This window comes from Arachis hypogaea, chromosome 19 (genome assembly GCF_003086295.3).
Source record: "Arachis hypogaea cultivar Tifrunner chromosome 19, arahy.Tifrunner.gnm2.J5K5, whole genome shotgun sequence".
NCBI lineage: Eukaryota > Viridiplantae > Streptophyta > Magnoliopsida > Fabales > Fabaceae > Arachis > Arachis hypogaea.
Genome location: NC_092054.1, coordinates 82,985,408 through 83,006,071, shown reverse-complemented (window position 1 = coordinate 83,006,071; position 20,664 = coordinate 82,985,408). Strand labels below are relative to the sequence as shown.

The following is a 20,664-nucleotide window of genomic DNA, read 5'->3' as shown; positions in this document are numbered from 1 at the left end:
TAAATGGCAAGAAAAATTAAATTAATAATTAGAAAAACTCTTGGCAAGGTATGAGAACTGGAAATCCCATCCTAGTTATCCTTATCAGGTGTGATGAGAATTGTTTATTGCTCCCACTTAGTTAACCCTTACTAAATAAAGGAAAGTCAAGTGGACTAATCAACTTGATTCCTCAAGTCCTAGTCAACTCCTGTGAAAAGACTAGCTTTAGAGGGATCCAAATCAATCAGCAATTTCCAATTTTCAATCAACTGCTGAGTTTGATAACTCAAGTGTCACCAATTACTTAACCAAAGCCAAAAGGGGAAAAATCTAAATTATTTGTATCATAAATAGAGGAAAGTAATCATAAATCTGAAATACCTCAAATTGCATTTAAACATAAATTCAAATCTAACATGAAGAGTTCATAAGCCAATTTGGCAACATAAATAATTAACAAGTAAAAGCATTAGAATAAATAAAAGTAGAAGAGACATAAAGTAAAGGAATATTGAACCTGGAATGAAGAAAATAAACATACTCTAAAAGAAATCCTAATTCTAAAACCTAAGAGAGAGGAGAGAGCCTCTCTCTCTAAAACTACATCTCAAACCTCAAATTCTCAATAATGAATGTTGTATGAATGTGTTTCTTTGATTTCCCCATTCTCCAGCCTCTATACTGTGTTTCTGGGCTTGGATTTGGGTCGAAAAAGGGCTCAAAAATCACTGGGAGCATTTTTCTGCAATTTCATGCATGTGGCGTCTGTCACGCGTGCGCGTGGGTCACGCGTGCGCGTCTTTTGGAGATTTTCCTTGTCACGCGTACGCGTCAGTCACGCGTACGTGTCGCTTGTGCTCTGCGCTAAGCACGCGTCCGCATCGTTCATGCGTGCGCGTCGTTTGCGTTTTGTGCTAGGCACGCGTCCGTGTCGTCCATGCGTGCGCGTCAATGCCATTTTCTCCAAAACTCCATTTTGTGCATTCCTTCCATTTTTGCGTGTTTCCTTTCTATCCTCTAGCCATTCCTGCCCTATGAAGCCTGAAAATACTTAACACACAGATCACGGCATCGAATGGTAATAAAGGATAATTAAAATTAACATTTTTAAGGCATAGGAAACATGTTTTCACATATATCATAGAATAAGGAAGGAATTGTAAAACCATGCAATTATTATGAATTAGTGGGTGAAGAATTGATAAAAACACTCAATTGAGCACAAGATAAATAATAAAATAGTGGTTTATCAATCTTCAAGGTTTAAGTGGAAGGGTTGGTACAGTGCTCAATTGATTGGGTCTACATGGAGAGTTTGGTGCTTAAATGAGAATTTGGATTGCTTACCACTCGGATGGAATTATGATGATCAATTAGAAGACAGGTGTAAAAACAAAGTTTGGGATCCCGGCATACATGAAGATCAATTTTGGGAGTTCCTAGCTTGTTTGGAACTTCATCAAAGCTTGGTGCAATTAACTTGGAACTTTAGAGCATATTGGAAGTCCAAGCTTTGGTGGAAGTTCAAGGAGGAGTTCAAGCATAAGTCGCCATGACTCGGAGCTCGTCAAAAGGTCCAACTTAAGGACTATAACTAAAAGTGATAGGTGGGAGACACATACCATGGTAAACTCTTTCTATTTTCTCTTTTATATATAGTTGATGAATAAAGTGAATTTCCATTGTTAGGTAGTTTTGTTAGTTTTTCTTAGTAGTTTGGTATGTTTACTAAGGTTTGACTTTATTTTGGTATCTTTTTAGAAGTCTTAGTATGCTCGCATACGCAACCTAATTCTTGCAAATGCAACCTTATTTTTGTTCCAAAGTCGCGTACATAGTCTTGTCCCACGTACGCGACTGATGAGCGGATATTTTATACGCTTTTTGGCATCATTTTCATATAGTTTTAGTATGTTTTGTTTAAGTTTTATTAAGTTTCTATAGATTTTAGTGTAAAATTTACATTTTTGGATTCTACTTTGAGTTTTTGTATTTTTATGCAATTTTAGGTATTATCTGGCTGAAATTGAGAAGCTGGAGCAAAAGTCTGATTCAGAGGCAGAGAAAGCACTGTAGATGCTGTCTGGATCTGACCTCCTTGCATTCAAAAGAGCTTTTCTGGAGCTACAAAAGTCCAAATGGAGCGTTCTCAACAGCTATGGAAAGCTAACATCCAAAACTTTCCAAAAATATATAATAGTCCATACTTTGCTTCAGAATTGAAGGCCCAAAACTGGTGTTCAACGCCAGGCTCCTGCCCTATTCTGGCGTCCAGCGCCCAAAAGAGAAGAGACCAGCGTCCAACGCCCATAAAGGACCCCCTAGCCACTGTTCAATGCCCTAGAGGCCTCCTAGCACGTGGATCTCAATCAAACTCAGCCTAAACACTCACCACGTGGACCCCAGAAGTGGATTTTAGCACTAAATGTTTTACCATTTTTATATAATCCTTAGTCATTAGCTTAGTATTTATTTGAGAACTTTTATAGTTTTATGGGAGGACCTGTCATATTTCGTTTGACCCATTCTATTTTCTATCAGTATGAGTTTCTAAACCTCCTAGGTTGAGGGGAGGAGCTCTGCTGAGTTTTATGGATTAATAAAGTACTACTGTTCTATTTCAATTCGTGTTTGATTCTCTATTCTAAGATGTATCTTCGTTCTTCATCAATATGAATGCGTTGAACCTACACAAGGTTATCTCATTTTACTTGGGTTCAGAGTGAGCCTTTCATCGGACAATGATGAACCACTAGCTTGATTATACATCTCTTAGATGGCTAATCCACGACTTCGTTGGGGACTTCTTGAAACACCAGTTCAGTCGAAGTATGGGGAGATTAGAGTTTTTGTGGTAGAGGCTAGAACCAAAGGCGCAGCATCCTCTGATCCGGAAGATTCGACCTTGTCTGTGGCATTTTGAGTAGGATCACCAAGGAGAATGAACTGCAGGAGCTTCACCTTCAATCAGACTGGATCCGCACTAACCCTGGGATTCAGATCTGGAGGAGTATTAGCGATCTCTTAAAAAAGACGTTAATCATATACAGCTTGCCATATGAGAAATCATCCACAGTTGAAAAAGACAGTAAAACTGGATTGATCTAGAAGAACAAAGCATCTCCAAGCCTTAACCATCTTCTTATCATTGCAAACACATCAACCTAGTAACGTTTTATCTATTTTCCATTTATGTGAATTAAACAAATAAACAACTCTTCTATCCGCCTGACTAAGATCTACAAGATAACCATAGCTTGCTTCAAATCACAATTCTCGTAGAATTGACCCTGACTCACTCAGGTATTACTTGGACAACCCAGTGCACTTGTTGGTTCAGTTGTACGAAGTGTGGAAATTCGTGCACCAGCAACCTGAGAAGGCAGTCAATTTTGCTCACATCACGCGTTCAAGTTTCGTACATGTATTGAAAAAAAAAGAAACCGTTGTACGTACACATGCCCATTTATACATACACACAACCTCAATTCTTGCCAAAGTCGTGTACGCAACCATGTTATGCGTACACGACACAAGTGGACAGTGGATTTGGCTCACATACGCACCATCCCAAAATTTCCCTAACCATGCGTACGCATGGTCGTTCGTGTTACGCACGAATTTGAAAATTCCAACCCTTTTGTGCAAAGCCCTAGCCATTTTCGCATAAAATTCCACCCTCAACATTCCTTTCTCTTCCATCAACATCTCTTCCCTTCCATCACTCAAACCCCATCGTTGACCACCCTCCAACCACCAACGTCTCACCTCCAACCACCACAGTCCACCACCAGCGACCCACGCAGCCGCCACCAACCCCCTTCTTTTCCTTTCTTCCCCCATTTCCCTCCCTCTTCTCCTTTTCCCTCCACTTGCGTCTTCCTCTTCACCCACTGCCACTGCCGCCAGTGCCACCATCACAACCACCCATACCACCCCCTTCTTCCACTTACAACCTCGCATAGCTTCACACGTCTTCCTCCTTCTTCCATTTCTCTTCCCCCCTCCTGCGCGAACAAGGTAATCCCCTGCTAGTGCCACCACCTCCGTCAACTGCCGCCAGTACCGCCTCCCTTGGCCGGCCACCACTGCCGCGGCTCCACCTCCGATGTCCCTTTCCTTCCTGTGTTCTTACATTACTCAGCTTTCTGGTTAGTTTAATTTCAATTTTCGTTAGTTTGATTATATATTCTTATTTTAATTATTTGTTCAATTAGTTAATTTTGTTAGTTAGATTATGCATGTTTTAGTGGATTTTAGGTGGTTAGGTAGGTTTGTACTTAGTATGTAGTGGATTTTAGGTCTGGTTAATTTTTGTTGATTGTGTTTGTGTTTGGATTATCCTGTGATTTGAAATTTGTTGAATGATGATGATTTTCTTATTTTCTGGATTGAATTATGAATTGCTGCTCACTCAAGTTTGTTTATTTGCTTAATTCGTATGAATTAATATGTGAATTGTGTTTATTTGTTTGTTGTATTCATATGGAAACTTGTGAATTGAGTGAATCTGGGAAACATGTTAGTTCACTGCTGAATTGCTACCAAAAATTATTTGGCTTGGTTTAACTGTTCATTCTTAATGCAATTGAGTAATTGAGTTTGGTATTATGCCACTTCTGTTTTGAAATATCGCAAAACTCAATTAGTCAATCATTCGGCTGTTTGTTTTACTGTTTTGTTGCTGAAAGCTGAGATTTTTTATTATTCTATTTTATTGAGATGTGCCCTGTGATTTAGTGCAACAAGATTCTTATTGACGATTTTCTATGTCAATAAGACCTTGCTTTGCAATTGATTTTCCCAATTGCTCAAAGTTCTTTTCAATGAACCAACTTTGGTCCATACTTTAACTTCAACGCTTGTTTCCATTTTAATTCATTTCTATACATTGAAATGGGCTGAATTGGTTTCTATTCAACCAAAATTTGTGAAAGTTGATTGATTGAGGTTTCCTTTACAAAATTCTACAAGTTTGAAACATATATATCTTATGTAACTCACCACTTTGTTTTCTTTATGCATTGACTTGGTCTGAGTTATCTTAAGCATTACATTCACTTTTTGACACCAAACTTGTGAATTTAATATTGGAAAGCCTTTTGGTGTTTGAAATACTATACTTGCTTTTTTTTTAACATTATTCTTCACTATTTCATCGCCAATGGCTATGCTATGCTTTAATGATATGATGAACCTCAATTGTGGAATATGTGCTCTACACATACATTTGCACCACTCACTCTAGCATATTGCATTGTTATGAAGTGAATGTGAGCTTGCTTGTCTGTTGGAATTTTTTGAAAACCTTCATAGCTTAAGAACCATGCTTGCTATGCAAATGACATTTAACTTTTTTTTTTCTTCTCTAACTTTTATTTTCCAACAGACTCTTTTACCTTTTCTTTTCAATTTTTTTCAACTAATTCTTTTTCTCTTTTCTTTAATGCATAGCAACATTGTTTCTTACCTTGTTCTGTTAAACGGGCAAGTGACCTAACTTTCATTGAATAAAATTGTTTGGAATGTGAATTCTAACTGACTTTGATTCCTATTTTCATTCACATTCCAAGTCAATTCTACTTTTATCCTCTCACTTCACAGGTATGCTATTATTACCTCAGTTTTCTGCTTCTCGCCTGCTTGTCACATTATTTTGCTCTGTGTGCCTTATATCACATATCACATGCCTATTTCCTCTTTTATTTTTCAGGATGTCTGACAGAAAAGGAAAGGATAAGGCCACAGAGTCCGGTAAAAAGAAGCGAATACAACAAACTGCTGAAACAGCAAATACAATATTTTATTGGGACAAGGTATTGGCTGTGATTACCAAGCCTGGGAGTTTGTGGATGCTTGGAGCTGATAAGACAACTCCCCAGGGGATCTCAGTTCACGCTCTGACTGATGAGGCTTGTATTTGGCAGAAGATCATGGCCAATTGCGTGATGTCGAACACCTACGAGACCAAAATCATTGCTGGCATGGCGGTCTTGGTCTGGTGTGTCTTGGAAAGTAAATAGATGCACCTTCCAAGGCATATCAAACGAAACATGGGGCGGACTCACTATATTGGCAACCTGGCCTTCCCGTGTATGATCACTGAGTTAGCTACGGAGGCCGAGGTTGTCTGGCTGACCACAGATGAGAGGCTGATCATCGCAGGCAGCAAGAAGATAATCCCTCATGGCAATTGGTTCGGACCTCAGCCGACCTCCAGATGACGAGGTAGACGGCAGACAGTACCTTCTTCCGGGCAAGACCTTCAGCACCCTCAGCATCATCATCATCATCATCATAGACACTCTACCGTCTGATCCACCGGTTGGTCGAGAACGTAGCTCGTTTGGAGCGCCGCTCCAAACGACGCTATGAGAACATTAGGAGACAGCTTCCGGCTTGGGACTCAGCGATAGAAGAGTCGGACACTTCCTTCGAGCACAGTGAGGAGGAGGAGGAGGAACGGGACGCACCAGCTCATAATAGCAACGAGAACTCCTTCCACTTCGCTTGGTTTCAGGAGCACCGAGGACGGTGCTAAATCTTAAGTGTGGGGAGGTCGTCCGACTCATCTGCGATGTATTTTGGGTGACAAGTTCCATTTCGAATACTTTTAGTTTAGTTTTTGTTATTATTATGCTTTTTAGATACTTTGTATATATTTTTTCATTTTGAACACTTTTTGCTTAGTTTATTGCACTTTCTTAATTTATTGCACTGTTTATCTTTGTTTGTACATAACCTGGTTTTCTATTGTAGTGATGCATACATTTATACTTTCTTTTATTTTGGCTTGTATATATATGCTTTTTAGTCTTTAGTTGTGTTTGTGATTGGATAATGTGATGACTGCACCTAGTTTAGTTTCCTATACATTTCATGATTTGGTTTGATTGAAATTAGGAAGTAAACTTAGGATTTTTTAATTTCCATCCAATGATCTCACATCATATATATATAGAATAAGTATAGTCAATTTAATGAAATTTCCAAGAAAACTTCTTTATATAGCGCATTGACACTCCAATTGATTTGAGTTGAGATTTTTCTCATTGAAACTTGCTTAAATAATACATTATGGAATATGGTTTTCGAGCTAAGAATATACAACCTTGTGAGTTTTGAGCCTCAAGGTGTGGTTACATTATATTAACCACTATTTGTATTCTTGTGTGTCATTCTCTTTCTATGATTGTAATCTTCAATTTGTTTGATTCTTTATATCCATTATTTAGTATATCTATGCATTTATGTGATTAAGGCCTTCATTTCAATTAGCTCACTTAACCCAAATAGCCTTATCCTTTTATCTTCCTTTGTTGCCCCACTTTGAGCCTTATTAATTCCCTTTTTGTTCTTAATTTAGCACATTACTAGCTTTAAGAGAAAAATCAATGAATGTCCTTAATTTGGATCTTTGATTAGTTTAGGCTAATGAGATTGTGTAATGTTTAAGTGTGAAAAAAATTGGGAACATTGGTTGATAAAGGTATGTTTTGTATTTGTATTGAACATCTTGAAAATTGGGGACATACTTATGCATTAATTATGTGAACCATATGCATTGACAACTGTGTATATTTTTCTACTTAAAAAAAGGAGACAAATGCCCCAAAGAAAAGTAAGAATAATAATGCATATGGATGCGAATTGAATTGAATGAATACTTGAGTATGTGTGAAAAGTGAGAGAATCAGTAGCTGGCTTGGATGCCAAGCTCAACCCAAACACTCACCAAGTGGGCCCAAAAGTGGATTTTCGAACCTTTAGCCTAGTTTAGTTTATTTTTCTAATTTCTAATTATTATTAATATTTTTTTAGGTTTAGTATTAGTATATATAAGGGAAGATCACCATTGTTTAGGATCTTCACCACCACATTCGAACCTTACATATTATTCTTTGTATAGTATGAGCAACTAAACCTCGTAGGTTAAGGTTAGGAGCTTTGCTGATTCCTATGGATTAATAATATTACTGTTCTATTTCAATACATGTTTGATTCTATTCTATGATGCATTTTCGTCCTTCATCCTTATGAATTTGGGGTAGAACGGAAGTATGGCCCCTTATTCTACATGAGTCCATATGAGTCCTGACCCGGATAATATTGAGCTACAGCTTGAGAGTGCATCTCAAGTTCCAAGAGAGTATCTGGGATAATTGGGATATGTGACATAAAATCCCGTTAGTCATGGGTAAATGAGGTTTCTGTGGCGCTAAGGCTAGAATCATAAAGCATCATTCTATGATCCGGAAGATCTGACCTTGTCTGTGACATTTTGAGTAGGATCAACAAAAGGAGAGTGGATTGCACAGGCTTCATCTTCATCTATAGTGAAGCACTAAGAGCTAACTTGAGGAGAGGACATGAGTTACTCAAATACGGTGTGTAGCTATGGTTTAGAGAAGATTAAATTAATGAGAGGACATGAGTTAATCACTTACAGCTTTGCCATTGAATGAATCATTCATTATTGAAGTAGTCAGTAAGAAAAGTTGATCTAGAAAGGTAAAGCATCTCCGAAACCTTAACTGATTTATCATTATTGTTTCTCTGCTATTTTGTTATTGCTTCCTTTTCTTATTTTATGCGCATTCAACAACAACCATATTTTCTATTCGCCTGACTAAGATCTGCAGGATAACCACAGTTTGTTCAATCCGACAATTCTCGTGGGATTCGACCCTCACTCACCTGAGGTATTACTTGGACGACCCCGTGCACTTGCCGGTTGAGTTGTGCGAGTCACAAATTCGTGCACCAAGTTTTGTCGCCGTTGCCGGGGTTTGTTTGTGATTGACAAACTAACGGTTGTCTTGCTCCTTAGATTAGGTACTTTTTTATTTTTTCTCTTTTAATTGTGTTTCTTATTTTCTTTTTCAAAAACTTTTTCTCTTTAGTCATCTTTTTCTTTTGTTCGAGTCTTGCGTCAATTTTTAAGTTTGGTGTCTCTTTGGTTTTTATTTCTTTTCTTGAGTCTTTCGAAATTTGTTCTTGCATTTCTTTCTTTGTGTTCGAAAATTTCTTGGTAGTTTTCTTTCTTTGATTTCTAAATTTTTAAGTTTGATGTATTTTAGTATTTTTTCTTTTAATTTTTTGAAATAATTGTTGTTTGATTTCAAAACTTTTTAGTTTGGTGTCTTATTAGAGTTTGTTTTTCCTTTTTAAAATTTTTCAAAAATTCTTAATTTAAATTCAAAAATTTTAAGTTTGGTGTCCTAATTAGTGATCTTGTTTTTCTTGCTTATCTTTTCTATCTTTAAAAATCTTTATCTTATCTTTTTCTTTGATTTTCAAAATTTTGTTATCTTATCTTTCTTTTTAATTTAAAAGTTTAAATTCTAGTGTCTTGTTAGTTTTTCTTTCCTTTTAAAATTGAATTTAAAAATTCTTAATTTTTTTTAATCTTATCTTATCTTGTTTTTCTCTCTTAACTTTTTCAAATTTTGAATTTAAAAATCTTTCTTTGACTTTCTATTTTTAAAAGATTTTCAAAATCAAATATCTTATTTTAAGTTTTAGATCTTATCTTATCTTATTTAACTTTTTCTTTTCAATTTTAAATTTTAAAATCTTTGATTGACTATTTCTTTTTAAATTTCAAAAAAATTTTGAAAATCAAATCTTTTATTTTATTTTCAAATCTTGTTAGGTAGTCAATTGCTTTATCTTATTTTAATTTTAAAAATTTGGTATCTCCTTAATCTTCTTTCTCTCTCATATTTTTAAAAAATTTCTAACTCTTTTCTATCCTTTCTTTTTCGAAAATCTTCTTCTTCTTTCTCTCTCATCTTCTTTTAAAACTTTCAGTTTATTCCTCTCTTTATTTTTGAAAATCCTTTCTAAATTTAAAGACATCTTTCTTTTCTTTTCTCTTCTTCTAACTCTATCACTAGGAGTCTTCTATACTCTGACATAGAGACTTTTTTCTTTTCTCTTCTTGGTTTCTTTCTTCTTGTGTATGAGCAGGAACAGGGACAAAGAACCTCTCTTTGACCCAGATCCTGAACCTGAAAGGACTCTAAGAAGGCGTCTGCAACAAGCTCAGGCTAGCAGAACCGTAAGGAATCTTACAGGAGCTCTAGAACAAGAAACTGAAGATACAACAATGGCAGCTAACCCAAATAATGGGGGTGACACAAGAAAGGTCCTAGGATCTTACACTACACCCAATTCTGACTTCTATGGGCGTAACATCTCCATACCTGCCATAGATGCAAACAACTTTGAGTTGAAGCCTCAACTGGTCACTCTGGTATAACAGAACTGCCAGTTTCATGGACTTCCACAGGAAGATCCAAACAAATTTATATCTGACTTCCTACAGATATGTGACACTGTCAAAACCAATGGAGTTAATCCAAAGGTTTACAAGCTCATGCTCTTCCCCTTTGCAATAAGAGATAGAGCAAGGCTATGGCTGGATTCTCAGCCTAAAGGGAGCCTAGATACTTAGGAGAAGGTGGTCAATGGATTCTTGACCAAGTTCTTTCCACCTCAGAAGCTGAGCGAGCTTAGGTGGTGTGATAGGTGGAAATCATATTCCACACTTAAACTCACTGGCAAGTGAACCGGGTCGCATCAAGTAGTAATTACTCACAAGAGTGAGGTCGATCCCACAGAGATTGATGGATTGAGCAATTTTAGTTAGGTGATGAATTTAGTTAAGCGAATATTTGATGATTTGAGTGATTTTGATTGACATAAGATAAATTGCAAGTAAATAGAAATTCATAATGTAAATTGAGCAGGAAAATAGAGTGCAAAAGGTAAATTGACTAAATCTAAAGGTGCAAAAAGATTAAATTGCATGAAACTTAGAGTGCAAGAAATTAAATGAGCTGAAACTTAAATTGCAAGAAAAGTAAATAGATGAAACTTAAAGTGCAAGAAATGTAAATTTGCTGAATCTAAATTGCTGAGAATCGTAAATTGCTTGAAGATTAAAAGGGTTTGGGTGCTGGGACTTGGAATTGAACAAGAAATTGCAAAATAAAGTAAACCAGAAAGCTCTGAGATGCAAGATTTCAGATCTGGATCTCAGTAGCAGGGACAGAAATGGAAAATTTCTTCAAGAAATAAAACAGCAAGAAAACTTGATTCAATTGTGAAATTCTTAAAGAGAAATTGAAGATCGAAGAAGAGCAAAGAGATTAGAAAGCAGATCTAGATCTCAATTGCTTCTCTTGATCCAGCAGAAAAGTAATTGTATAAGAAATAAAAAAGGAAGACAGTAAATAAAATTTAGATCCAATTTTCCAATTCTCAAAACAGAAAAGTAGAAGTTGCAAAAGAAGAAAATGAAAACAGAAAACTAAACTCAGATCCAGTCCTTAGAACAATTGAGAAGAGAGGTAAGAGATGATTCTCAGACTTAGAATCAATGAAGCTCTTCAATCTCAATTCAAATTCCAAGAACAGAAATTAAGAGTTGCAGAAGAAATGAAAATGCAGAAAGAAGAACTTAGATCCAAATTCCCAAATCCCAAATTCAAAAACAAGTGAAAATTAAAAAGTGAGCTAAAGGTAAAACTAAAAAATGAGCCAAAAAAAAAAGTTTCTTTACAAATCAAATTAACCCCTATATATACACTTTCTATTTTGGTCTTCAAACTTTTCCAAGTTGGCCTTGAATGAAAAATGGATTTGAAGAAGGATGGGTCCGGTTTGGCTTTGGTTCAATTGAAGTGGTCCGGTTTGGGTTTGGTTCAAGTTGGTTTGGTGTGTGGGAACCTCCCAAGGAAGCGCTTTGCTTGAATTCTTGAGCGCTACTTTCATCCCTTGCCTTGTCATGTTGGTGTGCCTCCTCCCTAGCCATAGTGCTCACATTTTGAGCACTCCGCTCACTCTTTGAGCGCTATACTTTTGGTTTGCTCGTTGTGCCTTGTTTCCCTAGCCAAAGAGTCACGAAAAAGTGAAGAGAATAGAGCACTATGCTCAAAGTTTTGAGCGCTCCCTCCTTGCCCAGCTTTGTGCATGCTTGCTTGGCTTAGACGCACGAAAGAGTGAACAAAAGAGAGTGCTACGCTCACATTTTTAAGCGCCACTCTTGGCCCTTGCTTGGGTCCCCTCTTCGAACCTTGGCCAGCGCATTGTGCTTCCTTGTTTTGCTTGGCCTTGTGCCTTGCTTCCTTGCCAAGAAGGCACGAAAAAGGGACAATTTTGAGCGCGGTGCTTGAGTTTTAGAGCGCTATCCTTTCTCCCTAGCTCCCTTGCCAAGAGTGTCACGACAAAGTGAAAGAAAGTGAGCATAGCGCTCGAGTTTTTGAGCGCTATGCCTTGGCATGTGCTGCACCATTTGGTGCCTTCTCTTGGGCGCTCAGTTTGCAACTTTGAGCGCTCCTTGAGAGCTTGGATGCGCCATGCCTTATTTTCATGGGCCACGCTTTTCAAAGCGTGGCCTAAGGTCCAAAGTGTGCCCAAACTTCAAAAGTGTGCCAAAAATTCCTCTTTCCACCATTTTTTCACCTACAAGCAACCAAACAACTAATCAAATGTCCACCAAAATCACTGGATCTTTGCATTGTTTATAAAATCAATCAATTCTAGCATAAAACCTATGATTTTGTGCAAAATACATGATGTTTGATTGTTTCAAGATAACCATGAAAATCCACTCCAATTACTTACTTATGGTGCAAGAAAGTGCATAAAACTTAATGAAACTAGTGAAAAATGCTTGTAAAACTAGTGTAAGATGACTTGTCATCACAACACCAAACTTAAACCTTGCTTGTCCCCAAGCAAGCATTGAACATTGAGAAGAAATGAAATGAAATAGAGAAGCATACATGTCCTTATTTAGCAGATAATAGAATTTGAATTATAGGATTTTATGCAGACAAACATGCAGCTCATTTATTCTTTGCTGACAGATAAGAAATGCTTCTTTGAAGATTCACTAGAGTTGCTGTCATAATGCCTTACTTTTTGATTGATCCATTTTTGGTTTTTCCTTCTTTCTTTTGCTTAGGAAGCTTATTCATTAAGGATAACTCAGTGTCCACTGTTGCAGCAGCCTTTTGGCTTGATTTTGCTCAACACTTCTTCACTACAGACACTTGGCTCACAAATTCTCTTAGGAACATTGAAGTTCAGTGGTGCACGAAATTGTGATCTCTAAAACGGCGCCAAAAACTTGGTATGCACGAATATAATCTCAGCTCTTTTTCACAACTCCGCACAACTAACCAGCAAGTGCACTGGGTCGTCCAAGTAATACCTTACGTGAGTAAGGGTCGATCCCACAGAGATTGTCGGCTTGAAGCAAGCTATGGTCATCTTGTAAATCTCAGTCAGGCAGATTCAAATGGTTATGAGGTTTTGATAATTAAAATATAAATAAAATATAAAATAGGATAGAAATACTTATGTAATTCATTGGTGAGAATTTCAGATAAGTGTATGGAGATGCTTTGCTCCTTCTGAATTTCTGCTTTCCTACTGTCTTCATTCAATCATTCGTACTCCTTTCCATGGCAAGCTGTATGTTTGGGGATCACCGTTGTCAATGGCTACCGTCTGTCCTCTCAGTGAAAATGGTCCAAGTGCGCTGTCACCGCACGGCTAATCATCTGTCGGTTCTCGATCATGTTGGAATAGGATCCATTGATCCTTTTGCATCTGTCACTACGCCCAACACTCGCGAGTTTGAAGCTCGTCACAGTCATCCAATCCCAGATCCTACTCGGAATACCACAGACAAGGTTTAGACTTTCTGGATCTTAAGAATGCTGCCAATTGATTCTAGCTTATACCACAAAGACTCTAATCTTTCGGAATGGAGGCTAAGAGATACACACTCAAGCTATTGCAGATAGAACGGAAGTGGTTGTCAGGCACGCGTTCATAGGTGAGAATGATGATGAGTGTCACGGATCATCACATTCATCAGGTTAAAGTGCGAGTGAATATCTTGGAATAAGAATAAGCTTGAATTGAATAGAAAAACAATAGTACTTCATATTAATTCACGAGGAACAACAGAGCTCCACACCTTAATCTATGGGGTGTAGAAACTCCACCGTTGAAAATACATAAGTGATAATGGTCCAGGCATGGCCGAATGACCAGCCCCCTAAACATGACCAACGATCAAAAGTGATACAAAGATAATCTCAAAAATGATCAAAAGATGTGAAATAAATCACTAAAAGTAGTTTTTATACTAAACTAGTAACTAGGGTTATAGAAAATAAGTAAATGATGCAGAAATCCACTTCCGGGCCCACTTGGTGTGTGCTTGGGCTGAGCATTGAAGCTTTGCACGTGTAGAGGCTTCTCTTGGAGTTAAACGCCAGGTTGCAGCCTGTTTGTGGCGTTTAACTCTGGTTTGTAACCTGTTTCTGGAGTTTAACTTCAGAATAGGGCAGGAAGTTGGCGTTTGAACGCCAGTTTGCGTCATCAAAACTCGGGCAAAGTATGGACTATTATATATTGCTGGAAAGCCCTGGATGTCTACTTTCCAACGCAATTGAGAGCGCACCAATTGGATTTTTGTAGCTCTAGAAAATCCACTTCGAGTGCAGGGAGGTCAGAATCCAACAGCATCTGTAGTCCTTTTTTAGCCTCTGAATCAGATTTTTGCTCAGGTCCCTCAATTTCAGCCAGAAAATATCTGAAATCACAGAAAAATGCACAAACTCATAGTAAAGTCTAGAAATGTGAGTTTTTCTTGAAAACTAATAAAAATATAGTAAAAAATAATTAAATTATACTAAAAACTACCTAAAAATAATGCCAAAAAGCGTATAAATTATCCGCTCATCACAACATCAAACTTAAATTGTTGCTTGTCCCCTAGCAACTGAAAATCAAATAGGATAAAAAGAAGAGAATATACTATAAATTCTAAAATATCAATGAAACTTGGCTCCAATTAGATGAGCAGGACTAGTAGCTTTTTGCCTCTGAACAGTTTTGGCATCTCACTTTATCCTTTGAAGTTCAGAATGATTGGCATCTATAGGAACTCAGAATTTAGATAGTGTTATTGATTCTCCTAGTTCAGTATGTTGATTCTTGAACACAACTACTTTATGAGTCTTGGCCGTGGCCCTAAGCACTTTATTTTCCAGTATTACCACCGGATACATAAATGCCACAGACACATAACTGGGTGAACCTTTTCAGATTGTGACTCAGCTTTGCTAGAGTCCCCAATTAGAGGTGTCCAGGGTTCTTAAGCACACTCTTTTTGCTTTGGATCACGACTTTAACCGCTCAGTCTCAAGCTTTTTTTTTACTTGACACCTTCACGCCACAAGCACATGGTTAGGGACAGCTTGGTTTAGCCGCTTAGGCCAGGATTTTATTCCTTGGGGTCCTCCTATCCATTAATGCTCAAAGCCTTGGATCCTTTTTATTGCCCTTGCATTTTGGTTTTAAGGGCTATTGGCTTTTTGCTCTTGCCTTTTGGTTTAAAGAGCTCTTGGCTTTTTCTGCTTGCTTTTTCTTTTTCTTTCTTTTTCTTTTATTTTTGCCATTTTTTTCGCAAGCTTTTTTCTTCACTGCTTTTTCTTGCTTCAAGAATCAAATTTATGATTTTTCAGATTATCAATAACATTTCTCCTTTTTTATCATTCTTTCAAGAGCCAACAATTTTAACATTCATAAACAACAAATTCAAAAATATGCATTGTTCAAGCATTCATTCAGAAAATAAAAAGTATTGTCACCACATCAAAATAATTAAACTAATTTCAAGGATGAATTCGAAATCATGTACTTCTTGTTCTTTTGTGATTAAAAACATTTTTCATTTAAGAAAGGTGATGGATTCATAGGACATTCATAGCTTTAAGACATACACACTTAGACATTAGTGATCATGTAATAAAGACACAAACATAAATATACATAAAGCATAGTAAACCAAAAACAGAAAAATAAAGAGCAAGGAAATTAAAGAACGGGTCCACCTTAGTGATGGCGGCTAGTTCTTCCTCTTGAAGATCTTATGGAGTGCTTTAGCTCCTCAATGTCTCTTCCTTGCCTTTGTTGCTCCTCCATCATAGCTCTTTGATCTTCTCTAATTTCATTAGAGAATAATGGAGTGCTCTTGGTGCTCCATTCTCAGTTGTTCCATGTTGGAACTCAGTTCTCCCAAAGAGGTGTTGATTTGCCCCCAATAGTTTTGTGGAGGTAAGTGCATCCCTTGAGGCATCTCAGGGATTTCATGATGAGGAATTTCCTCATGCTCTTGTTGAGGTCCTTGGCCACAACTTCATAGAAGTGGTCTTGGTGGACCTTTGAGATGAATCTCTCCATCTCCCATAACTCAGAGGTGAAAGCTTTTGCTTTTCCTTTCCTCTTTCTAGAGGTTTCTCTGGCCTTAGGTGCCATACATGGTTATGGAAAAACAAAAAGCAATGCTTTTACCACACCAAACTTAAAGTGTTTGCTCGTCCTCGAGCAAAGGAAAAAGAATGAAGGAGAAGAAGAAGAAATTGGAGGAGATGGAGGGAGAGGGTGAATTCGTGTATTTGGGGTTGGGTGTGGGAGGGAAAAAGAGTTTTGAATTTGAAGGTAGGTGGTGTTTTGAGGTGATTGGTGAAGGATATTTGGAAAGAGATATGGAAAGGTGTGAAGAAGAGAGAGAGAGAGTGAATTGAGGTTGGTGGGGATCCTGTGGGGTCCACAGATCCTGAGGGGTCAAGGACTTAGCATCCCTGCTTCATTTAGGCGTGTAAATGCCCTTAGAGTGCAATCCTGGCGTTTAACGCCAGACTGCTGCTTGTTTCTGGCGTTTAACGTCAACTTTTCTCCCTTTATTGGCGTTTAACGCCAAGTTGGTGCTTGTTTCTGGCGTTAAATGCCAGACTGTAGCTTGTTTCTGGCGTTTAATGCCAGCTTGATGCTTCTTTCTGGCGTTAAATGCCAGTCTGATGCTTCTTACTGGCGTTTAAACACCAGTAAGCTCTTCCTCTAGAGTGAGCTATTTTTAATGTTGTTTTTCATTCTGTTTTTGATTTTTCAGTTATTTTTCTGACTTCACATGATCATCAACTTAAAGAAACATAAAATAACAATGGAAAATAAATTAAATAACATTGGGTTACCTCCCAATAAGCGCTTCTTTAATGTCAATAGCTTGACAGTGAGCTCTCATGGAGCCTCACAGATAATCAGAGCAAGGTTGGGGCCTCTCAACACCAAACTTAGAGTTTGAATGTGGGGGCTTTGTTTGACTCTGTATTGAGAGAAGCTTTTCATGCTTCGTCTCCATGGTTACAGAAGGAGAACCTTGAGTATTGAATACAAGGTAGTCCTCATTCAACTGAAGGACCAACTCTCCTCTGTCAACATCAATCACAGCTTTTGTTGTGGCCAGGAAGGGTCTGCCAAAGATGATGGATTCATCCTCATCCTTCCCAATGTCTAGGATTATAAAATCAGCAGGGATGTAAAGGCCTTCAACCTTCACTAGCACGTCCTCTACTAGTCCATAAGCCTATTTCATTGATTTGTCTGCCATCTCTAGTGAGATTCTTGCAACTTGTACCTCAAATATTTCCAGTTTCTCCATTACAGAGAGTGGCATGAGGTTTATCCCTGACCCCAGGTCACATAGAGCCTTCTCAAAGGTCATGGTGCCTATGGTACAAAGTATTAAGAACTTTCCAGGATCCTGTTTCTTCTGAGGTAATTTCAGTTGAACCAGATCACTAAGTTCATTGATGAGCAATAGGGGTTCATCCTCTCAAGTCTCATTACCAAATAACTTGGCATTTAGCTTCATGATTGCTCTGAGATATTGAGCAATTTGCTCTTCAATAATGTCTTCATCCTCTTCAGAGGAAGAATATTCATCAGAGCTCATGAATGGTAGAAAGAAGTTTAATGGAATCTCTATGGTCTCTGTATGAGCCTCAAATTCCTTTGGTTCCTCAAAGGGAAACTCCTTTCTGTCCAGAGGACGTCCCATAAGGCTTTTGTCACTGGGACTCCCGTCTTCCTCACTCTCTCCAGGTTCGGCCATGTTGGTCATGGTTATAGCCTTGCACTCTCTCTTGGAATTTTCTTCTGTATTGCTTGGGAGAGTATTAGGAGGAGTTTCAGTAATCTTCTTACTCAGATGACCCACCTGTGCCTCCAAATTTCAAATGGAGGACATTGTTTCATTCATGAAACTTAGTGTGGTCTTGGATAGATCAGAGACTATGGTTGCCAGGCCAGAATGGCTCTGTTCAGAATTCTCTGTCTGTTGCTGAGAAGATGATGGAAAAGGCTTGCTATTGCTAAACCTATTTTTTCCACCATTATTATTGAAGCCTTGTTGAGGCTTCTGTTGGTCCTTCCATGAGAAATTTGGATGATTTCTCCATGAATAATTATTGGTGTTTCTATAGGGTTCTCCCATGTAATTCACCTCTGCCATTGCAGGGTTCTCAGGATCATAAGCTTCTTCTTCAGAAGATGCTTCTTTAGTACTGTTGGATGCAGCTTGCAATCCATTCAGACTCCGAGAAATCATATTGACTTGCTGAGTCAATATTTTGTTTTGAGCTAATATGACATTCAGAGCATCAATTTCAAGAACTCCCTTCTTCTGAGGCGTCCTATTGTTTACAGAACTCCTCTCAGAGGTGTACATGAACTGGTTATTTGCAACCATTTCAATGAGTTCTTGAGCTTCTGCAGGGGTTTTCAGATGAAGAGAACCTCTTGCAGAATAGTCCAATGACATTTTTGACAACTCAGACAGACCATCATAGAATATACCTATGATGCTCCATTATGGATGCATGTCAGTAGGACACCTTTTGATCAACTGCTTATATCTTTCCCAAGCTTCATAGAGGGACTCACCTTCCTTCTCTCTGAAGGTTTGGATTTCCACTCTAAGCTTGCTCATCTTTTGAGGTAGAAAGAATTTGGCAAGAAAAGCACTGATCAGCTTTTCCCAAGAGTTCAGGCTTTTCTTAGGTTGTGAATCCAACCATGTTCTAGCTCTGTCTCTTACAGCAAAAGGAAAAATCATAAGCTTGTAGACCTCGGGATCAACTCCATTGGTCTTGACAGTGTCACAGATTTGCAAGAATTCAGCTAAGAACTGATGAGGATCTTCCAAAGGAAGTCCATGAAACTTGCAATTCTGTTGCATTAGAGAAACTAATTGAGGCTTAAGCTCAAAGTTGTTTGCTCCAATGGCAGGAATTGAGATGCTTCTTCCATAGAAATTAGAAGAGGGTGCAATAAAGTCACCAAGCATCTTCCTTACATTGTTGGCATTATTGTTATTTTCGGCCATGTCTCCTTCTTTTTCGAAAATTTCTGTCAGGTCCTCTCCAGAGGGTTGTGCTTTAGCTTCTCTTATTTTCCCCTTAAGAGTCCTTCCAGGTTCAGGATCAGCTTCAATAAGAATGTCTTTATCTCTGTCCCTGCTCATATGAAAAAGAAGAGTACAGAAAGGAAGAGGAATCCTCTATGTCACAGTATAGAGATTCCGTTATGTGAGTAAAAGAAGAGAAGAATAGAAGAAGGAGAAGAAAAAATTCGAACACAGAAAAGAAGAGGGGGTTTGAATTTTGAGTGGAAGAGGAGTGTTAGTAGATAAATAAATAAATAGAAAAAGATGAGAGAGAGAAGAATTCGAAATTAAATTAAAATAAAAGGAAAAATATTTTTGTTTTTATTTTAATTATTAGTTAGAATTTGAAAATTAAAAAGAGAAATAAAATTAAATTAAAATTTAAAATAATTAGTTAATTAAAAGGAATTTTGAAAAAAGTGGGGAGGAGTTTTCAAAAATTAGAGAGAGAAAATTAATTAGGTGGTTTTGAAAAAGATATGATTGAAATAGAAAACTTTTAAAATTAAACAAAAAGTCAAGTAGTTAATTGAAGAGGATTTGAAAATCAATTTTGAAAAGATAAGAAGTTAGAAAAGATTTTGAAATTGATTTTGAAAAAGATATGATTGAAAATAATTTTGAAAAAGATTTGAAGAAGAAATTAAAAAGATTTGATTTTTGAAATTAAAGTTGATTACTTGACTAACAAGAAACTAAAAGATATGATTTTAAAATTCAAAGATTGAACCTTTCTTAATAGACAAGTAACAACTTGAAAATTTTTTGAATTAAAACATTAAATGTTAGTGAGATTTTCGAAAATATGAAGTAAGAATAAGAAAAAGATTTTGAAAATCAATTAAAAAAATTTTGAAAATATCTAAAAATAAATGAAAAAGATTTGATTTTTGAAAAAAGATTTGAAAAGATAGAATTTTGAAATTGAAATTGATGAGTAAAACAAGGAAAGATATATTTTTGATTTTTTGGATTTTTAGTAAAGAGAGAGAAAAACACCAATTTGAAACAAAACATAGAAATTATGAATCAAAACAACTAATGCATGCAAGAACACCAAGAACACTTTGAAGATCAAGATGAACATCAAGACTTATTTTTGAAAATTTTTAAGAAAAGAGAAACATGCAAGACACCAAACTTAAAAATTTTTAAACTTTAGACACTAACAAATTGAAAATGCATATGAAAAACAAGAAAAGACACAAAATAAGAAAATACAAAGATCAAACAAGGAAATTCATCAAGAACAACTTGAAGATCATGAAGAACATTATGCATGAGTTTTCGAAAAATTTTAAGAAAAATTAAAAAGATGCAATTGACACCAAACTTAAAATTTGACACAAGACTCAAACAAGAAACAC

At 37.0% G+C, this 20,664-nt stretch overlaps 1 long non-coding RNA gene across 1 annotated transcript; it reads left to right on the top strand.

The window, feature by feature from the left end:
• Nucleotides 1-3,437: 3,437 nt before the first annotated feature.
• LOC114926022 (uncharacterized) lies at nt 3,438-6,768 on the top strand. Its single transcript, XR_003816128.2, has 2 exons — nt 3,438-4,133; nt 5,696-6,768. It is a non-coding gene; the product is annotated as an uncharacterized lncRNA (long non-coding RNA).
• The last annotated feature ends 13,896 nt before the right edge of the window (nt 6,769-20,664 follow it).